The sequence below is a fragment of the Scyliorhinus canicula genome, chromosome 17 (genome assembly GCF_902713615.1).
Source record: "Scyliorhinus canicula chromosome 17, sScyCan1.1, whole genome shotgun sequence".
NCBI lineage: Eukaryota > Metazoa > Chordata > Chondrichthyes > Carcharhiniformes > Scyliorhinidae > Scyliorhinus > Scyliorhinus canicula.
Window position 1 is genome coordinate 102,725,377 of NC_052162.1, and position 20,789 is coordinate 102,746,165.

At 53.7% G+C, this 20,789-nt stretch overlaps 1 non-coding gene across 1 annotated transcript; it reads left to right on the forward strand.

Moving 5' to 3' along the window:
* Positions 1–19,038: 19,038 nt before the first annotated feature.
* On the forward strand, positions 19,039–19,110 carry trnae-uuc. The gene has a single exon. It is a non-coding gene; the product is annotated as a tRNA-Glu (tRNA).
* Positions 19,111–20,789: the final 1,679 nt, after the last annotated feature.

Here is a 20,789-nt window from a genome sequence, read left to right on the forward strand (position 1 = left end):
GTCCAGCGAACCATGTCCATATGTTTTGGGCATGTCCGGCACTGGAGGAGTTCTGGAAGGGGGTGGCAAGGACGGTGTCGAGGGTGGTGGGATCCAGGGTCAAACCAGGATGGGGACTAGCGATCTTTGGGGTTGGGGTGGAGCCGGGGGTACAGGAGGCGAGAGAGGCCGGAGTACTGGCCTTTGCGTCCCTAGTTGCGCGAAGAAGGATACTAATACAGTGGAAGGACGCGAGGCCTCCAAGCGTGGAAACTTGGATTAATGACATGGCAAGCTTTATTCAGTTGGAAAGGGTCAAATTCGCCCTGAGAGGGTCGGTACAAGGGTTCTTCAGGCGGTGGCAGCCTTTCCTCGACTTTTTGGCTCAGAGATAGGGTACAGAGGTCGCAGCAGCAGCAACCCGGGGGGGGGGGGGGGAGGGGGGGTGGCAACAACGGGTGTGGTGGGTTTTGTACGGTTGTAATGCGGGCAAATTTGTCCGCAGTTCATGGTTGATGTTGATTGTTGCTTTGTTTGTTTTTGGGGAGGTGGGCGGGGGGGGAGGGACAACGCGCGCGAGTTCGGGCGGGGGGGGGGATATTTGTTAAGAGGGAATATTTTGTAATATTCTATAGTTAGTTGGGGTAAATATTTTCATGTAAAAATGTTTTTCAATAAAAATTATTTAAAAAAAAGAATACCCAAAACTTCCCCCTTCCGTATGACAACTGGACCGAGAGTATTTAAACATCCATCCCTAGCCTAAACATCCATCTTGTCCCTCTCCTTTGTGAATACCGATGCAAAGTACTCATTAAGAATCTCACCCATTTCCTCTGAGTCCATGTATAAATTCCCTCTTTTGTCTTTAAATGGGCCAATCCTTTCTCTAGTTACCCTCTTGCTCCTGGTGTTGAAACTCCACAGGGCCTAGGAATCTCCCTCCCCCCATCCTGTCCATGGCATATCTGATGGTCGGCAGGTGAAACAGAGTGACAGCATGCCATCTGGGACAACTCAGTGACTACAGGTCCCATCCAGGTCCAGTCACTCCGGAGGATGCCCAGAGAGGGGATCCATGTCATGGAGCAGAAATTTCAGCAGGCCACCTCGACGCCTGATGTACCACCTGGGTATTCACCTCGATGCAGCATTGGGAGCTGTAACGGCAGAAAAGTAGACACCAATTAAGGTGGCACGGGTGCAACACACAGTGTAGCGTCAGGGGCAAGGGCAAAACCTGTACGGAAATGTGTATCTTTTGTCAATAAACACCTCCCACAATGCACTAAGGTGTAGGGCAGAGGGAAATGGGCGGACGTTGGAGTTAGGCTGAGTTGAACACCACACATTGCCCCGGTACCCCCCTCCTCCCGCTTCCTTTACAAGCCTAACCCCACCCCAAAACCCCGCACCCCATCCTCATCCCGCCATCCCAAGTGTTCTGTGAAACCTTGTGATGGAATGGCCAGCATGCATGCAAGGACCACCCGGGTGGATGGTGGAAAGTGCTTCTATGGGCAGGGTTCAGATGTTTTCAACCGATGAGGAGCACCAAAGCTCATTGCAGAGTGGATCATCTTCATCCTCGATTCCATGGACCAGATCCGCTGTTACTGCCAAGCTAGGGGCCGGTGGAAATCACGTACGGGGTTGCAGGCAGCGGGATGTGGTGCAGGGAGGGAGGGGTGTGGGGGTGCGAGGATGCTCATGCTGTCTGCGAGGCCCCCTTGTTGGTGAGCCTGGAGGTGATTAAAGCGTCCCATCGCTGGCACACATGTTGTGTGGCCTGCTGTGCCTCTCTGGGCCCCATGCGCAGCCCATCCTTGTTGTCCACCCGCATCTTCCTCATCAGACGGGTCCTGGCTTTCATCTCCCTCCTCCAGCACTACGTGGAGACCCTCCCAGTGCTAACTAGATGGCCTCTACAGAGTGGTCCATGCCCATGACCCACATCTTCAGTTTGCTGATGCACCTCACGATAACGACCCTGGTCACATCATGGGTGTCATTGGAGAGGGTCTCCGTGTTGGTCTATGGCATCTGGATAGGTACCATCAGCTAGGGCTGCAGTTGATAACCCGTGTCGCCCAGGATTCAACTCCTCACCAATTGCAGTTCCTCAAAGGTGTCAGGAACTGTCGAGTGGTCCAAGATGAAGGCACAATGTCTAGGGTGCAGACATGTCTGATGTTCCCCATAGGGCAGGATTATCCATCCAGCAACGCTGGAATTGCGAAACGTGATTTGGGGAGAATCACATGTGAGATGAAAATCGTGGCCCGCGCTGGGTTTTCGACAGTATACCATGCTCCGGTGCATCGGCAATTGCGCCAATGCATGCTTCTCCACATGTAAAGTAAACATTGGCACATCATTAGCGAGCCTGACCCGGTATTCTCCAGAATCTCCACGATAATCTGCCTCCGTTAAGAGGAATTACCAACAACAAGTTTTTCTTCTGGCCTTCATCATGTGACAAATGCACTGTGCCTGTATGAGAATGAGTTGCTTGAGGAGGACCCTGCAATGGTGGAGCCTGTCCCACAAGAACAGAAGCCAGCTGGTGAGGATGCCGAGCCAGCCGCCCAACGGGCCGAGGAGGAGGTGTGAAGGAGATGCAGCATGAGGTCTTGTGTTTATCAGCAGTGCCTGTCATTTGAGGACCTGCCAGACCGGGCATGCCTTCAGAGATCCCGGCAGAGCAGGTGGACTGTACGGCATATCTGCAGGATCATAGCGCACATGGAACAGCGTGGATATGGGCGAGCACTCCCGCTTCTGATGGCCATCAACGTGATATGTCTGCCTCAACGTTTATACCATGGGTCCATCCAGTCGCCGAGTAAGAACCTGTGCGAGATATCACAGACTCTCTGCCCAGGTTCATCTGTGCCACCACTCAGGCCCTGTCTGCCCAGATGGCAGAACATATCAAATTGATTTGAATGTGGACCAAGCACACCAAGATGCCCAGCAGCGGGGTTTCCATCATCATTGGGATACCCCATGTATAGTGAGTGAGGGGTGGGATGTATATCTCCCTGTGAGCAGCGGCCCATGACGCACCAGTCTTTACAATTCAAAAGCTGTTCCACTCGATGAGCATAGAAATAGTGTGTGATCATGAGCTGCAGATCAAGCATGTCTGTGCCTGATAACCAAGCAGTGTGCACGGGACCTTCATTCTGGCACACTCCCTTGTTCCTGACACCTTCTGGTGATGGCTAACAACATCTATCTAGAGGCCACAGACTGACATGGATACTCGCTACAACAAAGCCCATTCAGCGAGCAGGGGAGTGATCGAGCAGTGCTTCGGCATCCTGAAGGTGCAGATCACGTTCATGGACTGCTGTGGACGGATCCTCCAGTCGAGCACTAGGAGGGTCTCCCACATCCTGGTAGCCTGCTGCATCCTCCACTACATCGGACAGCATACGGGAGATGTGCTGGAGGAGGAGGATGAACATCAGCCCTCGTCTGATCAGGAGGATACGGGGGATGGCGAGCAGGGGCGGGGCATGGAGTGGTGAGCGGTGTCTGATCTGGAGTCCCTGGCCCAAGCCCGTCTCCAACGTGCACCCAGCTCCCACCCCGCCTCCCCTCCCACCCCCCACCCTTCCTCTGCAGCCAGACCAGCCAATTCCGCACCCCCTTCTGAAAGAGCACCCAGGCAGTTTGGAATTTTTGTGCACAGGTGTTAATTTTGAAGGTAACATGTGAAACAGATGAACATCTCTATTAGGGTTTGGGCCATAGCCCTCAATGCTATCCTGTGCCCTGCACCCGTACAAACATAACTGATGCCTACCTTTCTGGCATTACAGGCCCTACCATTTCGGCCAGATTGATCCCAGGTGGTACATCAGGAATGGAGGCAGCCTGCTGCGATTTCCATCCCATGGGTCCCCTTTGACAGCGGTCCTTTCGAACTACTGGCTCTGGATGGGCCCAGCAGTCACTCGGGTGTCCGAGGTGGCGTGCCCTCTCCTCCCTCGCGATCCCCAATGGACCCCAGACTATTCTTTGTGATGGGGGCGCACCCGGCCCTAACCACTGGGGCTACCACACAGGTCAGTGCGCACCTGGAAATGCCTCCGACACCCTCAGCCATAATACGTTATGACTGGGTCAAGCTCTGGAGTGCCGCTGCAATATTCACATGGCCCTGGCACATAGCTGCCTGTTACAGGGAAGCCCTGCCCTGTGCCTCGGCCACGGCCTGCATAGTGTGCCCGAGGCCTTGGACATCCTGATCCATGATTGATACTTTAGCCCCCAAGGTTCCATTGTCGATGCCACCCATGCGGTGTTGGTCCGGGTGACATGCAAGGTTGTCAGCACCGCCTGCCCCTGCACCTTCAGCTACACTTGCAGGTACTGGATTTTTGCTGACAACACCTCATGCAGAATAATAGAAGTCACAGTGCAGAAGGAGGCCATCGGGCCCATCAAGTCTGCACTGACCCTAGAAGGAGTGAGGGAGGAGATTCATCAGGATGCTGCCTTTGCTGGAGGGTATCAGCTTTGAACAGACACTGGTTGGGCTGGTGTTGTTTTCCTTAGAACAGATAAGAGGGAAGCTCATCAAGGTGTACAAAATTATGAGGTACATGGATTGGGTAGTTATGAAGAAACTTTTCTCCTGAGTAGAGGAGTCAATAACCAGAGGGCATACATTTTCAGTAAGGAGGAGATTTAGAGGGGTTTTGAAGACTACTTAGAAATCTTGGCTCTTTCTGGAGAATAAGTTGAATTTGGATAAGAGCGAATACTTCCTCATTAATCCCCCTCCCCCTCAACACCCGCGGAGTGGAGACCATCTCTGGGCGTTACCTTTTTCACCGTGCCAGATCTAGCTTTTGTTGTCTGGGCAGCAAAGAGGCCCACAATTGGGCCTCGATTCATAAATTAAATTAGACTAGCCTAGTTAATGGGGTCAAATCTGACTTACAAAATTGGGATAACCTCCTCCAGTCTTTGGCGAACAGGGTTCAGACTATTAAAATTAATGTTCTTCCGAGGATTTTATTTTTTTTAAGTCTCTCCCCACTTTTTGCCCAAAGTCTTCTTTGACAGAGTTAACAAATTAGTCTCCTCTTTCATTTGGATGGGTGAGACACCAAGGATCTGTACGGCATTCCTACAGAGAGACAGAGAGTCAGGTGGGCTAGCTTTACTAAATTTATTATTTTATTATTGGACAGTCAATATTGAGGAAGAACAGGATGGTTTAGAGATCTGAGTTCTATATGGGATAAATAGAGGCAAGTTTTTATAGGGGTTCTAGTTTGGATGCTTTAGGAACTGTGTCACTGTCACTATCTCCTGCAAGATTTTAATCAAATCCAGTAGCCGTGTCCACCATGAGAATCTGGAAGCAGTTTGGACAGCATTTTGAATTTAGCTTCATGTCTTTAATGACCCCTATCTGCAATAATCACCTATGGTTGCCAGTGGAGTTAGTCTCGATGGTTAGATCATGGGAGCGGAAGGGTGTGAAGAGGTTTGCGGACGTTTTGACAGAGGGAAGGCGTGCCAGCTTTGAGGAGCTGTCGGAATAATTTCAATTTCCTGGTTCCAAACTGTTTAGATATTTTCAGATTCGCAATTTTTGGCGTACGTCTTTCCCTTAGTGCCACCATTCTCCCTATTGAAGTGGATTTTGTGAGTAGATCTGGTGGCAGTTATATTTTGTGTATTTATAGTCAGATCCTATCAGTGAAGTCTGCTCCATTGACTGAGATAAAGTTCAAATGAGGCGGTGAATTGGGTCCTATTCTGGATGATGTGTAGAACAAGGCTCTTCACAGGCTCAACTCATTGTCCTCTTGAGCTTGGCTTAGCTTGATCCAATTCAAGATGATGCACAGGGCTCATCTAACCAAGGCGAGGATGCATGGTTCTGTTTATGCGGCAGAGGACAGGTGTGAGCATTGTTCACAGGGGCCGGGGAACCACACTCATATGTTCTGGTCTTGTCCCAAGCTGGTAAGCTTTTGGATCTTTTTCTTCAACACCATGTCAGAGATATTGAGGGTCGAATTGGAGCTATGTCCATTGGTGGCCATTTCTGGGGTGTCAGACTTGTGCTGCAGCTGGGAGTGAAGATGGACATCCTCGCCTTTGCCTCATTAATATCCCTGAGGTAAGTTTTGCTTGGGTGGAGGTCTTCTACTCCATCCAGTGCCTCGGCCTAGTTGAGTGACCTCATGTCTGTCGTTCCTACATTTGGAGAAGGTCATGTGCACCATTCAGGGGTTGTAGACAGGTTCTACCTAAGACGGCAGCAATTGATTTCTTTTTTCAAAGAGTTATTCACCATCAGTTGTTGAGGGGTAGAAGTTGTGTTCTTGATTTGATTTTGTAGACCAGGGGTGGGCAAACTACGGCCCACGGGCCGCCTGCGGCCTGCCGAAGGCCTTTTTGCGGCCCACCAAGTCATTAAAAAAAATAATAAAACATTTTTTTTTTAAGGTTAATGGTGGGGGGGGGGGGGGGGGGGGGGGGGCTGTTGGGTTACTTACTGGTATAGGGTGGATACATTGACTTGAGTAGGGTGATCATTGCTCGGCACAACATCGAGGGCCGAAGGGCCTGTTCTGTGCTGTACTGTTCTATGTTCTATATGAGGCGCCCAGAATCATAACCGGGTGAAGTAATTATTTTACTTAATATACTATGCGGCCCTTTAAAATTGTGAATTTCTGAATGTGGCCCTTGCACGGAAAAGTTTGCCCACCCCTGTTGTAGACCATTCTCGTTGGCCAACAGCAGGGTTTCTGTACTGTCAGGGATTAATAGATTATTTATGAGCACCCATTAACTTTTTTGAAAATATTTTTATTGAAAACTTTTTCATTCTAACCAGAATTGTTTAAAATCACAATGCAAAAAGAACAATCAATAATCATAGATCAGAGATACAGATCTATGACCTAGAATTATTGATTGCATTCTTTTTGCAGTGTAACTTGAAGCAACTGTTTCATATTATTCTGTTTGGAATGAAAGAGTTTTCAATGAAATATTTTCAAAAAAAGATAATGGGTGCTTATAAATAATCCATTACAAACTTCCGGTTGCGGTGATGCAGAGCTCAGCCGCATGTTCGGTAGCTCCTGCTATTTTTGGTCTTTTGGGCTCTTTTAAGGGCCCATAACGGTGCTGGTTGGACTTTCCCCCGTGTGGGAACACATCCACTGTCCTTATCTGCCGATGGATGGACTGGACCAGGAGCGGAGCGGTCAAAAAATCGGCTTTGGAGCAGAGGCAGGAAAAACAAGATGGCGGCAGGCAGGGAATCGACAGCGTGGCAGCAGTGGGTGCAGGAACAGCAGGATCTGCTTCAGCGCGGCTTTAGAGAGCTGAAGGCTGAGATCCTGGAACCGTTTAAGGCCTCGCTCGACAAGCTCATGGCGACTCAGACGGCTCAGGGTGCAGAGATCCAAGAGCTACGGCAAAAGGCCTCGGAGAGCGAGGACGAACTCCTGGGCCTGGCAGTGAAGGTGGAGTCGCACGAGGCGCTCCACAAGAAGTGGCTTGCGAGGATGGAGGAGATGGAGAACTGCTCCCGTCGGAAGAACCTGCGGATTCTGGGCCTCCCGGAGGGGCTGGAAGGATCGGATTTGGGGGCCTACGTGGCTGATGTTGAACTCGTTAATGGGCGCGGCGTCATTCCAGGGACCCTTGGAGCTGTAGGGTGCCCATCGAGTGCTGTGAGGAAGCCCAGGTTGAACAAGCCGCCTAGGGCGCTGCTGGTCCGTTTTCACCGCTTCGTTGACCGTAAGTGTGTGCTGAGATGGGCGAACAAGGAAAGGAGCAGCAAGTGGGAGAATGCAGAGATCAGGATCTATCAGGACTTAGCGCGGAGGTGGCGAAGAGAAGGGCTGGTTTCAATCGGGCGAAGGGAGTGCTTCACAGGAAGGGGGTGAAGTTTGGCCTGCTACAGCCGGCCCGCCTCTGCGTCACTTACAAGGATCGCCAGCTCTACTTCGATTCTCCGGAGGAGGCCTGGGCCTTTGTCCAGGCAGAGAAGCTGGACTCGAACTGAGGACTGGGGGGGGGGGGGGGGCTGGGGAATGATGTACAAGGCTTTGTCCACCTTGGTATCCTTTCGTTTTTATTGGTTGTGTTTGATGATGCCTTTTTGCTTTTCTGCTTTTTCGCTTTTTGGGGCTGTTATTTATTTATTTGGGTGCTTTTTTGTTTCTTCACTGGTGGAGGGCTGGGGAGCTGTTCGCGGTCCCGCTGGGTCATTGCCCGTCTTTGTCCCGTGTGTTGGGTCGGGGGGGCTGGGTTTGGGGTGGAAGCGCGGGTTTTCTCCCCTCGCTGTAGGAGCAGTGGGCGGGGCCGGCACTGGGAGGGGGGAACAGTGGTTGTGTTGCATCAGGGATGCAACACAATTGCATCCCAGGTCGTTGGGATGGTGGGAGCAGCCGGGGTCAGCAGGAGTCGGCTGACTTACGGAAGTACGCTGGAAGGGGTTACGCAGCTAGGGGGGCCCTAGCTTGGGCGGGGGGGAAATAGGGGGGTACCGGGTTGCTGCTGCAGGGGCCGAAGGGGAACTGCTGGTGATGGGGGAGGTTGGGAAGGGGGTCTGCCACCATGGGGAACGGGCCTGGAGGGTTCTACGGGCACGTGGTGAGCCGAGGGAGAGCTGAGGCTGACCAGCGCAGAGGGAGGGGGAAGAACCCCCAGATTCATCTGGTCACATGGAATGTGAGGGGGCTGAATGGACCGGTGAAGCGGTCCCGGGACTTGGCGCATTTGAAGGGGCTCAGAGCGGACGTGGCTATGCTCCAGGAGATGCACCTTAAGGTGGCGGATCAGGTGAGGCTGAGAAGAGGCTGGGTTGGGCAGGTGTTTCACTTGGGGCTAGATGCGAAGAATCGAGGGGTGGTGATTTTAGTTGGCAAGAGCCTGTCGTTTGTGGCATCGAGTGTGGTGGCGGACAGTGGAGGCAGATACGTAATGGTGAGTGGTAGGCTTCAAGGGGAGCGGGTGTTTCTGGTTAATGTGTACGCCCCCAACTGGGACGATGCGGGCTTCATGCGGCGAATGTTGAGCCGGATCCCGGACCTGGAGACCTGGGGGCTTGATCTTGGGAGGGGATTTTAATACTGTGTTGGATCCAGCTCTGGATCGTTTGAGGTCAAGGACGGGCAAGAGGCTGGCGGTGGCCTCAGTGCTGAGAGGGTTCATGGATCAGATGTGGGCTTCTGGCAGAGGAGGAAGTATGTGGGCGGGTCCGTAGGGATATAGAGGGGTATTTGGAAGCTAATGACAATGGGGAGGTGCAAGTTGGGGTGGTCTGGGAAGCGCTGAAGGTGGTGGTTAGAGGGGAGCTGATATCTATTCCGGCGCACAGGGAGAGGGGAGAGAGTGTTGAGAGGGAGAGGTTGGTGGAAGAAATGGTAAGGGTGGACAAGAGGTATGCAGATGTCCTGGAAGAGGGGCTTTTGAAGAAGCGTCGCAGTCTCCAAGCGGAGTTCGATATACTGACCACCTGGAAGGTGGAGGCGCAGTGGAGGAGGGCGCAGGGGGCGGTGTACAGGGAGAAGGCAAGTCGGATGTTGGCCCACGAGCTCCGGAAGCGGGAGGCAGCGAGAGAGATAGGGGGAGTCACAGATGCAGGAGGGAACCTGGTGCGGAGTGGTCGGGACATTAATGAGGTGTTCAGATCCTTTTACGAGGGGCTGTACCGGTCGGTGCCCCCTAGAGAGGAGGGCGGGATGGACCGCTTTCTGGATAAGCTGGAGTTCCCAAGAGTGGAGGGAGAGCGGGTGGAGGGTCTGGGGGGCCCAGTCGAGTTGGAGGAGCTGATGGAGGTGCTGAGGAGCATGCAGACAGGGAAAGCACCGGGACCTGACGGGTTCCTGGTGGAGTTTTATAAGAAGTTCTCAGACCTGCTGGGTCCGCTGCTTGTGAGGACCCTGAATGAGGCGAGGGAGGGGGGGGCTTTGCCCCCGACGATGTCTAGAGCAATAATCTCGCTGATCCTGAAGCGGGATAAGGACCCCCTCCAGTGTGGGTCTTACAGGCCGATTTCACTCCTCAACATGGATGCAAAGTTGTTGGCTAAGATACTGTCCAGGAGGGTGGAAGATGTGATCCCGATGGTTATCCATGAGGACCAAACGGTGTTTGTGAAGGGGGGCAGCTGAATGTCAATGTGTGGCGGCTTCATAATATCATGATGATGGCGCCGGCAGATGGGGAGGCGGAAATAGTAGCATCGATGGATGCGGAGAAAGCTTTTGACAGGGTGGGAAGTGCTGAGGAGGTTTGGGTTTGGTGAGGGATTCATTAGCTGGGTGAGGCTGCTGCATAGTTCCCCGGTAGTCAGTGTGGTGATGAATGGGAGGAAGTCGGAGGACTTTCAGCTGCCCTGGGGGACAAGGTTGGGGAGCCGCTTGTCTCCCCTGTTCTTCGCGTTAGCGATTGAGCCCTTGGCCATGGCGCTGAGGGACTCGAAGAACTGGAGGGGGATTGTGCGGGGGTGGGAGCACCGGTTGTCGCTGTACGCAGATGATTTACTGTTGTACATTGCGGATCCGGCGGGGGGGGGGGGGGGGGGGGGGGGGCAGATGCCAGACGTGTTGAGGATACTTGGGGAGTTTGGGGATTTTTCGGGCTATAAGCTCAACGTGGGGAAGAGTGAGCTGTTTGTGCTGCACCTGGGGGACCAGGAGAGGGAGATAGGAGAGGGTGTTGAAGAGGGCAGATAGGAGCTTTAGATATCTTGGGGTCCAGATAGCTAGGAGCAGGGGGGTCCTGCATTGGCTAAATTATTCGAGGCTGGTGGAACAGATGGAGGAGGAGTTTAGGAGGTGGGATGCGCTGCCACTCTCTTTGGCGGATCGGGTCCAGTTAGTTAAGATGACGGTGCTCCCAAGGTTTTTGTTTCTATTCCAGCGCTTCTCCATATTGATTCCAAAGGTTTTTTTTAGGAGAGTTAATAAGAGTATTCTGGGGTTCGTGTGAGCGTGGAAGACCCCAATAGTGAGGAGGGTATTCCTGGAGCGAGGCAGGGAGGTAGGCGGTTTGGCATTCCCCAACTTGTGTGGGTATTACTGGGCTGCGAATGTGGCAATGATTCGTAGGTGGGTGATGGAGGGGGAGGGTGCCACATGGAAGAGGTTGGAGGTGACGTCCTGTGTGGGTACGAGCTTGGAGGCATTGATGACGGCCCCGCTCCCACTCCCCCCGGCAAGGTACTCTACGAGTCCAGTAGTGGTGGCTTCCCTCAAAATTTGGGGATTGTGGAGGCGGCATTAGGGGGGAAGTGAAGGCCTCGGTGTGGGCCCGGATACGGTGCAATCACCGTTGAGTTGGCATAGGGCAGGCATCAGGTGGATGAGGGACCTTTTCCTCGATGGGAAGTTTGCGACTTTAGAGGAGTTGGAGGGGAAGTGGGGTCTCCCCCCGGGAATACTTTCAGGGATATGCAGATTAGGACGTTTGTTAAGCGGCAGGTGGCGGAGTTCCCGCTACTGCCGCCTAGGGGGGTGCAGGATAGGGTGCTCTCGGAGACGTGGGTTGGTGAGGGTAGGATCTCGGCAATTTATCAGCTGATGCAGGAGGAGGAGGAGGCCTCGATGGAAGAGCTGAAAGCGAAGTGGGAGGAGGAGCTTGGGGAGGATATCGATGAGGGGATATGGGCGGACGCCCTGGGGAGGTTGAACTCGTCCTCTTCTTGCGCACGGCTCAGCTTAATTCAGCTGAAGGTGCTGCATAAGGCGCACATGATGGGGGCCAGGATGAGCCGGTTCTTTGGGGGAGAGGACAGGTGTAGGAGGTGTTCGGGAGGCCCGGCAAACCACACGCACATGTTCTGGGTGTGTCCGGCGTTAGAGGGATTTTGGAAGGGGGTGGCGGGGACCTTGTCCAAGGTGGTTAGTTCCAGGGTGGAACCAGGCTGGGGGCTCGCCATCTTTGGGGTAGCCGGAGTCGGAGCCAGGAGTGCAGGAGGCGAGAGAGGCCGGTACCCTGGCCTTTGCATCTCTAGTAGGATTCTTTTGCAGTGGAAAGACGCGAAGCCCCCGAGCCCGGAGGCCTGGATTAACGATATGGCTGGGTTCATCAGGCTGGAGAAGGTCAAGTTTGCCCTGAGGGGGTCGGTACAAGGGTTCTTCCGGCGGTGGCAGCCATTTCTTGATTTTCTGGCGGAGGGTGATCAATCTCAGCAGCAACCCGGGGGGGGGGGGGGAAGGGGGGTGTGGGTCAGGGGTCTGCTAAGGGGGTTTGTTTTTGCGACTTTGTTTGCTACTTTCTTCTTTTTTGTATTGTTATTAATTTATTGCTTTGTATTGGGGCGGGGGGGGGGGGGGGGGATGGGGGGATCGTTCTTTCTGTTTATTTCTATACCTTGTTTATTTTATTGTTGGGAGAAAATTTGTTGTTGAAAAATTTGAATAAAATTTAAAAAAATAAATAAATAAATAGTCCATTACATCCCCGACAGGACAGAAGCCCTGCTGTTGGTCAACGAGAATGGCCTACAATGTCAAAACGTGCAGTGTGATGACACATCAAAACCTTCCAGTCAGAGAGTTGTGCAGCACAGAGAGAAGCCATTTGGCCTATTATGTCTGTGCCAGCCCTGAAACACCGATCTATTCTCATGGCATTTCCCAGCACTTGGTCGCCTTGTATGCGATGGTGTTTCAAGTGTTCATCTAAATGCTTCTTAAATGTTGTCAGGGTTCCCAGCTTGATCGCCCTTTTGGATATGAAGTTCCAGATTCACAACCACTCTATGGATGAAAAGTTTTTCCTCAAATCACTTCTCAATCCCTTGTTCCCTATGTTAAATCTATGCTCCCCCGGGGTAATTAAGCCTCTACTAACACAATAGGTTCCTTCATATCTACCCCATCTTCATTTGATAGTTTTGTACAACTCAGTCAGGCCTGTCCTCAGCCTTCTCAGCTCTAAGGAGAACAATCCTAGCATAAGAAGCCTTTCTTCGTAACTCAAACCCTCCAGCCCAGATATCCTGGTGCATCTCCTCTTCATCCTTTCGACTGCAATCACATCCTTCCAGCAGATCCATGAGACGAGGGGTCCCTGGCCACCCCGGGAGAAGGAGATTAGCAACCCGAAAAACGAACCCCCCCCCACCATTTGTATAGTTACCTGGAAAGTCAGGGGACTTAACAGCCCAGTGAACAGATCCAGAGTCTTTGCCCTTCTGAAAAGTATGAAAGCCGACATCACCTTTCTCCAAGAGGTGGAGATGCCGGCGTTGGACTGGGGTGAGCACAGTAAGAAGTCTTACAACACCAGGTTAAAGTCCAACAGGTTTGTTTCAAACACGAGCTTTCGGAGCACGGCTCCTTCTTCAGGTGAATGGAAAGGCTTTCCATTCACCTGAAGAAGGAGCCGTGCTCCGAAAGCTCGTGTTTGAAACAAACCTGTTGGACTTTAACCTGGTGTTGTAAGACTTCTTACTTTCTCCAAGAGAACAGCTGAGGGACAAGGACCGACTGTGGGAAAGAAAGGGTTGGGTGGGACAGACGTACCATTCATGCGGTGGGACGAGAGCCAGGGGGTAGCAATACTGATAAGTAACATTACGGTATTCACTGCGACAATGACAGTTATAGACCAAGGGAGACGGTATGTTATGGTCAGCGGTGTCCTGGATGGGGCCCCAGTGGTCCTGGTGAATGTGCACTCTCAGACTAGGAAGACATGGAGTTCATAAAGAAGATTGTGGAAGAAATCCCCGACATAGACACCAACAGATTAATCACGGGGGCGGACTTTATCTGTACAGGATCCACTGATGGACAGGTCAAACCTCAAAATAGGGATAACGGCAGGCATGGCTGGAGAACTACTGAGGTGGTGGCACAGTGGTATTGTCACTGGACTATGTAATCCAGAGACCTGAGATAATGATCTGGGGACCTGAGTTCAAATTCCACCACGGCAAACTCGCTAGCAAGATCATCTTGCCTCCAACACTAACACAAGCCACCATATTGCTGATACCCAAGAAAGACAGTGACCCAACAAAATGTGGATCATACAGACCCATTCTTCTGCTCAATGCGGATGCGAAAACACTCGCGAAAATCCTGGCTCAGCAGCTTGAGGACTGCGTATCAGAGGTGGTCGCAGTGGGCCAAACGGGCTATGTCAAGAGTAGACAGCGAACAGTGAACATCAAGCGACTGGTAAACGTGATAATGGCCCCATCCAGGGAGAGAACACCAGACGTGATCGTCAGACTGGAGCAGAAAAGGCCTTCGACAGAGTTGAGTGAAATTACCTCACCCAAGTACTAGAGCGGTTTGGACAGGGAATAGGGTTCACCTCATAGGTCCTCAAGGCGAGAGTACAGACCAACACCACCAGCTCTGAATGCTTCCAGCTGCACAGAGGCACAAGGCAAGGATGCCCCGGCTCCCCGCTCTTATTCGCCCTGGCAAGCACCCTCCGTGTGGCACGAAGCTGAAAGGGAATCAGAAGAGACAGAGAGCACAGAGTCTCACTCTACGTGGATGACATGCTCCTCTACATCTCGGGCCTGCAAAGTGGCATGAAGAGATCATGAAGCTGCTGAAAAAGTTTCTAGCCTTCTCAGGCTGGAAACTCAATCTGAGCAAGTGTAAAGTCTTCCCTGTGAACCCGAAAGGGGGAGGGGAAGAGCTGGAAGCACTACCATTCAAACTAACCCAAAGAAATTCCTCTATCTGGGGATCCAGATTGCCCATGATTGGACAAGGATCCATAAGTGGAAACCGACCACTCTGGCAGAGGAAGTTAAAAAGGACCTACAGCGATGGGACACACTCCCGCTCTCCAGGTAGGGTGCAGACAATTAAGATGAACGGGGAACAACAATATACCCAAGGACTCCGAGACGCACAATGTTAGAGGAATTACTGAACGCGGGTAACCTTGGAAGGGGGAACTGCGGAGAACTGTATGGATGACTATTAGAAAGGGCAGACTCCCACTGGACGACACATGGGAAAAATGGGAGGAAGAATTACGGATAGAAATAGCTGGGGACTCGAGAGTGAAGCACTGGACAGGGCCAACTCCATCTCCACTTGCGCAAGGCTGAGCATCATGTAACTCAAACTGGTGCACAGAGCACACTGAACAAGAACCCGAATGAGCAGGCTCTTCCCGGGGATGGAGGACAAATGTGAATGGTGCCAGGGAGAGCGGGCAGGCAAATCGATAAAGAGGGAGGGGGTGGAAAGGGGAAGGCAAAAGATATCATAGAATTTACAGTGCAGAAGGAGGCCATTCGACCCATCGAGTCTGCCCCGGCTCTTGGAAAGAGCACCCTACCCAAGGTCAACACCTCCCCCTATCCCAATAACCCAGTAATCCCACCCAACACTAAGGGCAATTTTGGACACTAAGGGCAATTTATCATGGCCAATCCACCTAACCTGCACATCTTTGGACTGTGGGAGGAAACCGGAGCACCCGGAGGAAACCCCCGCACACACGGGGAGGATGTGCAGACTCCGCACAGACAGTGACCTAAGCCGGAATCGAAGCTGGGACCCTGGAGCTGTGAAGCCATTGTGCTATCCACAATGCTACTGTGCTGCCCTGAAAAAGAGCTGCACATATGTGAATAGATGACATTCACCAACTGTAAGATATGTAATCTAATAAAGTAGCCTAAAACAAAAGCAGAGGCAGGGGTTCGATGATGCCAATGGAAAGTCCTTGTATATTGTACCTATTCCACATACCCTTGTCTATTGTACAGAGTATAAAATGAAAAACTGCTATAAAAACATTTCCAAAAACGAAAATGATCATCAAGTTCAATATCCTGATCCTGCCAAGGCCCCAATATCCCTTGATCCCTTTAACCCCATGAGCTCTGCTTCTGGTGGCGGCAATGCAGAGCTAAGCCACACGTTCGGCAGCTCCTGCGAATAATGGACTTTGGGGCTCTTTTCAGGGCCACGAACGGAACTTCGTTGACGAATCCCGACGTGGGAAAGGGACTGGAGTCGATCCCTATGGTCATATGGTCCGGACCAGGAGTGGGGTAAGAAGAAAAACGGTGGAAGCACCCCTGGAAAGGTGGGGGAAGAAAAACAAAATGGCGGCCGGTGGAGGCCCGGAGGATTGGAGGCAGTGGACGCAGGAGCACCAAGAGACTCTGCTGCGCTGTTTCCAGGAGCTTAAGGTGGAGCTGCTGGAGTCGCTGAAGGCTACCACCAGAGAGCTGATGGAGACTCAGACAGCCCAGGGGGCCGCGATCCGGGATCTGCAGAAGCAGGCCTCCGAAAGGGAGGATGAGGCCGAAGCCAACGCGGGGAAGGTGGAGATGCACGAGGCGCACCATAAAAAGTGTCAGGAGCGGTTCGAGGAGCTGGACAACCGGTCGAGGTGGAAGAATTTTCAGATCCTTGGCCTCACGGAGGGGCTGGAGGGGTCGGACCTGGTGGCCTATGTGGTAGTTATGCTGAACTCGCTGATGGGAGCTGAGTCCTTCCAGGGGCCCCTGGTGTTGGAAGGGGCCCACAGAATTCTGGCTAGAAAGCCCAAGCAGAACGAGCTGCTTGGTGTTGGTGCGGTTTCACCGGTTGGTGGATCGTGAGTGCGTGCTCCGGTGGGCCAAGAAGGAGGGAGCAGCAAGTGGGAGAACACAGGGGTGCGGATCTTCCAGGGCTGGAGTGCGGAGGTGGCGAAGCGGAGAGCCGGGTTTAACCGGATGAAGGCGGTGATCCACAGACGGAGCGTGAGGTTTGGCATGTTGCAGCTGGCGCGTCTGTGGGTCACCTACAAGGACCGGCACCATTATTTTGAGTCCCCAGAGGAGGCGTGGGCTTTTGTGCAGGCCGAGAAACTGGACTCAAACTGAGGGTCTAAGATGGGGGATGTTGTATGATAATGTACTTGTGTTTGCTCTGTTTAATTTAAGATGTGGGTTGGCTTTAGGGTGGGTGGGGTGATGTCGTTATGTCTTTTTTGTAGGGGTCTGGTGGACGGGTTCGGGCAGGGGGGTAAAAGGGGAGTGCGGGGAGCTGGTGGGGGGACTGGCAATGGGAGTTCCCCTCGAGGAGGCGGGGCTGGGCAGGGCAAAAGTGCGGGCTTTTCTCTGGTTTCCTGCGCTGTGGGATGGTGGGGGCGGAGTCGGGGCTGAGAAGCGCGGGGTGTTGCTGGCTGGGTTTTTTTTCCCGCGCAAGAGCAGGGTGGGGGAGGAGGGCCTACTGATGGGCACGAAGGAGGAGGGGTAGCCCCACGTGGGGAGGAGTCAGAGGTAGGGCAGGAGTCGCTGGGGTCAGCAGAAGTTAGCTGGCTCGCGGTAGTGCTGTGAAGGGAGGGGCGCGGCTATGGGTGTCCTACCCGGGGGGGGGGGGTACCGGGTTGCTACTGGAATGGTCAGGAAGGAGCTGGAGGATTCAGGGGGTGCTGGGGGGGGGGGGGGGGTGGAGTTGCCACCGTGGGGAACTGGCAGAGCGGTGGACGCTGGCCAGTGGTGGGCAGGGGATGGGTTATGGCTAATCGGCAGGGGAGGGGGGCAGGGAGCATCTGATCCGGCTGATAACCTGGAATGTGAGGGGGCTGAATGGGTCAGTCAAACGGGCCCGGGTGTTTGCGCACTTGAAGGGGCTGAAGGCGGATGTGGCCATGCTCCAAGAGACACACATGAAAGTGGCGGACCAGGTTCGGCTGAGGAAGGGATGGGTGGGCCAAGTCTTTCACTCAGTGTTGGATGAGAAGAGTCGGGGGGGTGGCGATCCTGGTGGGGAAGAAGGTGATGTTTGAGGCGTTAAATGTGGTGGCTGACAGTGGCGGGAGATATGTGATGGTGAGTGGTAAGCTGCAGGGGGAGCGGGTGGTGTTGGTGAATGTTTATGCCCCAAATTGGGACGATGCGGGGTTTATGCGGCCTATGTTGGGCCGCATTCCGGACCTGGAGGTGGGGGGCCTGATCATGGGGGGCGGACTTCAACACGGTGCTGGATCCCCCATTGGATCGATCCAAGTCCCGGACGGGTAGGAGGCCGGCGGCGGCTAAGGTGAGGGGATTTATGGACCAGATGGGGGGGGGGGGATCCCTGGAGGTTTGCAAGGCCAAGGGCCAGGGAGTACTCGTTTTTCTCCCACGTGCATAAGGTCTATTCGAGGATTGATTTTTTTGTCCTGAGCAGGGGGCTGGTTTCGAGGGAGGAGGATGTTGAATACTCTGCCATTGCCATTTCAGATCATGCCCCGCACTGGGTGGACCTCGGGCTGGGGAAGGAGAGGGACTAACGTCCGCTCTGGCGCTTGGAGGTGGGGCTGCTGGCAGATGAGGAGGTGGCCGAGATTGTTCAGGGGTGTATTGAGAGGTACCTTGAGACCAACGACAACGGGGTGGTCCGAGGGGGACGGTCTGGGAGGCATTGAAGGCGGTGACTAGAGGGGAGTTGATTTCCATCCGAACCCATAGGGAGAGGGGGGAGCAGAGGGAGAGGGAGAGACTGATAGGGGAGATGGTGAGGGTGGATAGGAGATATGCGGAGGCTCCGGAGGAGGGATTGCTGGGGGAGAGGCGTAGCCTTCAGGCCAGGTTCGACATATTGACTACCAGAAAGGCGGAAGCTCAGTGGAGGAAAGCACAGGGGGCGGTGTATGAATATGGGGAGAAGGCGAGCAGGATGCTAGCACACCGGCTCCGAAAGCGGGACACGGCCAGGGAGATTGGGGGAGTGACGGATAGAGCTGGGAAGGTGGTGCCGAGGGGGGTAGATGTTAATGGGGTCTTCAGGGGCTTCTATGGGGAACTGTACCGGTCTGAACCCCTTGGTGGAGGGGTGTTGAATGGGGCGCTTCTTGGACAAGCTGCGATTTCCGAGGGTGGAGGAGGGGCAGGTGGAGGGACTGGGGGCGCCGATCGAGCTGAAGGAGTTGGTTAAAGGGATAGGGGGTATGCAGTCGGGGAAGGCGCCGGGGCCGGATGGGTTTCCGGTGGAATTTTATAAAAGGTATGCGGACCTGTTGGGCCCCCTGTTGGTCCGGACCTTTAACGAGGCAAGGGAACGGGGGGGGTGGGCTTTGCCCCCAACTATGTCAGCGACCCTGGTGGTCTAGTGGTTAGGATTCGGCGCTTTCACCGCCGCGGCTCGGGTTCGATTCCCGGTCAGGGAATGAAAGTTTGGGGCAGCAGGGTAGCATGGTGGTTAGCATAAATGCTTCACAGCTCCAGGGTCCCAGGTTTGATTCCCGGCTGGGTCACTGTCTGTGTGGAGTCTGCACGTCCTCCCCCTGTGTGCGTGGGTTTCCTCCGGGTGCTCCGGTTTCCTCCCACAGTTCAAAGATGTGCGGGTTAGGTGGATTGGCCATGCTAAATTGCCCGTAGTGTCCTAATAAAAGTAAGGTTAAGGGGGGGTTGTTGGGTTACGGGTATAGGGTGGATACGTGGGTTTGAGTAGGGTGATCATGGCTCGGCACAACATTGAGGGCCAAAGGGCCTGTTCTGTGCTGTACTGTTCTATGTTCTATGTCACGGGCGCTGATTTCCTTGATCCTGAAGCGGGACAAGGACCCTCTGCAGTGTGGGTCATTTAGGCCGATCTCGCTGCTAAATGTAGACGCCAAGCTGCTGGCAAAGATCCTAGCCACAAGAATAGAGGATTGTGTGCCGGGGGTCATTCATGAGGACCAGACAGGATCTGTGAAGGGAAGGCAGTTGAATACAAACGTACGAAGGCTCCTCAACGTTATTATGATGCCGGCTGTGGAAGGGTGGCGGAGATAGTGGTGGCATTAGATGCGGAGAAGGCCTTTGATATGGTTGAGTGGGGGTATCTGTGGGAGGTGTTGGAGAGGTTTGGGTTTGGGGAGGGGTTGTCCATTAGGTGAGTTGCCATATGAGGCCCCGATGGCGAGTGTGGCCACGAATAGGAGGAGGCCGGAGTACTTTTGCCTGTACCGGGGGATGAGACAGGGGTGTCCCCTGTACCCCTTGCTCTTTGCGTTGGCAATTGAGCCCCTGGCCATGGCGTTGAGGGGGTCAGGGAACTGGAGGGGTCTGGTGCGGGGTGGGGAGGAGCATCAAGTGTCGCTTTATGCGGACGACTTGTTGCTGTATGTGGCGGACCCGGTGGGGGGGATGCCGGAGGTGATGAGGATTCTTATTGAATTCGGGGGCTTCTCTGGGTATAAACTGAACCTGGGCAAGAGCGAGTTGTTCGTGGTGCACCCGGGGGATCAGTAGGAGGGGATTGGTAGGCTCCCACTGAAGCAGGGAGGGAAGAGCTTCAGGTACCGAGGAGTCCAGGTGGCTGGGAGCTGGGGGGCCCTGCACAAGCTCAACCTCACAAGGTTGGTGGAGCAGATGGAGGAGGAGTTTAAGAGGTGGGATATGTTACTGCTGTCACTGGCGGGGAGGGTGCAGTCCGTTAAGATGACGGTGCTCCCGAGGTTTTTGTTCCTGTTCCAGTGCCTCCCCATTCTTATCCCGAAGGCCTTTTTTAGGAAGGTCAACAGGAGTATTACGGGATTTGTGTTGGCGCATGGGACTCCGAGGGAGAGAAGAGTGTTCCTGGAACGGGGCAGGGATAGGGGGTCTGGCATTGCCCAACCTCTGTGGGTACATTGGGCTGCCAACGCAGCGATGGTGTATAAGTGGGTAATGGACGGGGAAGGGGCAGCATGGAAGAGGATTGAGGTGGCGTTCTGTATGGGCACGAGCCTGGAGGCGCTGGTAACCCACGCCGTTGCCGCTCCCTCCAACGAGGTATACCACGAGCCCGGTGGTGGCGACTACCCTCAAAATGTGGGGGCAATGGAGACGGCATAGGGGAGTAGTGGGGGGCTCGATGGAG